Source organism: Gossypium arboreum, chromosome 1 (assembly GCF_025698485.1).
Source record: "Gossypium arboreum isolate Shixiya-1 chromosome 1, ASM2569848v2, whole genome shotgun sequence".
In the NCBI taxonomy this organism is placed as follows: domain Eukaryota; kingdom Viridiplantae; phylum Streptophyta; class Magnoliopsida; order Malvales; family Malvaceae; genus Gossypium; species Gossypium arboreum.
The window spans coordinates 49,251,420-49,253,516 of NC_069070.1; the positions used below are offsets into that span (position 1 = coordinate 49,251,420).

Consider the following 2,097-nt stretch of genomic DNA (forward strand, 5'->3'; position numbering starts at 1 on the left):
TTGCTCCCTTGGGTTAGTTGCTGTATTACTAGGCAAGCCACGTTGCAGTCTTTTAGAGATCAACTTAGGAAGCTAACCTATTTGAGTTTTGAGCCCTTGAATCGACGCTTGCTGATTTTTAAGTGCTATCTCAATATTCTGAAAAAATGAGTTTCTGACATCGAGATAAATTTTGTAAGCATCTCCTCAAGGTTCAACTTTTTCTCCTGTTGGTAAGGTGGTTGTTGAAAACCTGGAGGGTGTTGTTGCCTTTGATTCCCTTGACCACCCCACGAAAAATTGGGATGGTTCCTCCAACCTGTATTGTAAGTGTTACTATAAGGGTTATTCTGAGGTCTAGAATTGTTACCCATATAGTGGACTTGTTCTCCTTCGGTGCTGGGGTTGAAGGATGGATAGTCTATGTTATGCATCCCTCCTTCATTTGAATCACACCTCATCACTGGATGTACCTAAGTAGAACCATACAAACCATCAAATTTTTTTATTCAATAGATTTAGCTGGTTAGATAGCATAGTGACCGCGTCGAAGTTGAAAACACCAGCTGCTTTTGTTGGCTTAGTTCTCATGACTTACCACTGATAGTTGTTTAGTGACATCTCTTCAATAAATTCGTAATCCTCTTCAGGTGTTTTGTTATTCAAGGTTCCACCGGTGGCTGCATCAATCAGTTGTCTTGTTAAGGGGTTCACACCATTGTAGAAGGTCTGAACCTGTAACCATAAAGGTAACCCATGTGAGGGAATCTTCTCAATAAATCCTTTTATCTCTCACATGCATCATAAAGTGTTTCTAAATCTATTTGTACAAAAGAAGAGATATCATTCCTCAGCTTAGCCGTTTTAGCTGACGAAAAAATTTTAGCAAAATTTTTTCAGTCATTTGTTCCCAAGTAGTGATTGACCCTCGTGGTAACGAGTTCACCCACTATTTAGCCTTATTCTGTAATGAAAAGGGAAACAACTGAAGGTGAATGGCATCGTCAGAAATGCCATTGATCTTAAAGGTGTCGCAGAATTCCAGAAAATTTGCTAAATAAGTGTTTGGATCCTCGTCTTGCAAACCATCAAACTGAACAAATTGTTGCATCATTTGAATCGTGTTAGGTTTTAGTTCAAAATTATTTGTAGAAATAGCAGGTCTAACAATACTCGATTCAGTTCCTGTTAAAGTAGGCTTAGCATAATCATACATAGTACAAGGAGCAGGATTCTGATTTACTAGATTTGTAGCAACTACAGGAGGTAGCAAATTATTCAGAATGTCCGCCATCTCTTCAGGTATATTGGTCACATCCTCTTGCTCTTCTTCTATATACTATAGGCTTCACCTTATTTCTCTTCGATTTCTACGAGTTGTGCTTTCTATCTCACTGTTAAATAGCAAAGGTCCTGACAGGTTCCTTCTAGTCATAAACTAGAGATTCCTGCCAGAAGCAAATAACAGGGAGATTAGAAGAGAAGTAAAAATTAAATTAAAACAAAAAATAATTTGCAATGAAAATAAAAAAAATAAAAAATGGCTAAAGTAATAAAATTCAAGTGTTCCTAATATCTTAGTCCCCGGCAACGGCTCCAAAAACTTGATGGTTGCTAAACTGACTAAAAATTCGACTAAGGCAAGCGCACCTATCAAACAGTAGTATAGTTATGGTGAGACCGGAAATATCGAATCCACAAGGACTAAAAGTACTAGTAATTACTATCTTTTTATTATCTAGCCTAAGAATTAAAGGGATATTTTTTAAACCAAGATTAACAATCTAATTAACTAAGAACACGAAAGAGATAAAAGTTGGAAAATACTTTTGGAAAACTGATGTAGAAGACAATACCCAAGGAAGAATCCACCTAGACTTCACTAATTAGTTCTGAATGAGACGATTTATTCACTTAACATTCCTAGCTTATGTTAATATCTCTCTCGAGACTAAAAATAACTGACTCTAGGTTGATTAATTGAAAGCTCTTTCTAATTAAAACCCCTATTGTCACATTAACTCAATCTATGGATTCCCTTATTAGATTTGACTCTAATCCAATAGATTTATGTCATCCTATCTCTAGGATTGCAATCAACTCCACTTAATTATGGAA

The 2,097-nt window shown here is 36.2% G+C and overlaps 1 non-coding gene across 1 annotated transcript; it reads left to right on the forward strand.

Annotated features, from left to right (window-relative positions):
* Positions 1-730: 730 nt before the first annotated feature.
* Positions 731-836, forward strand: LOC128281857 (small nucleolar RNA R71). Its single transcript, XR_008272135.1, has one exon. It is a non-coding gene; the product is annotated as a small nucleolar RNA R71 (small nucleolar RNA).
* The last annotated feature ends 1,261 nt before the right edge of the window (positions 837-2,097 follow it).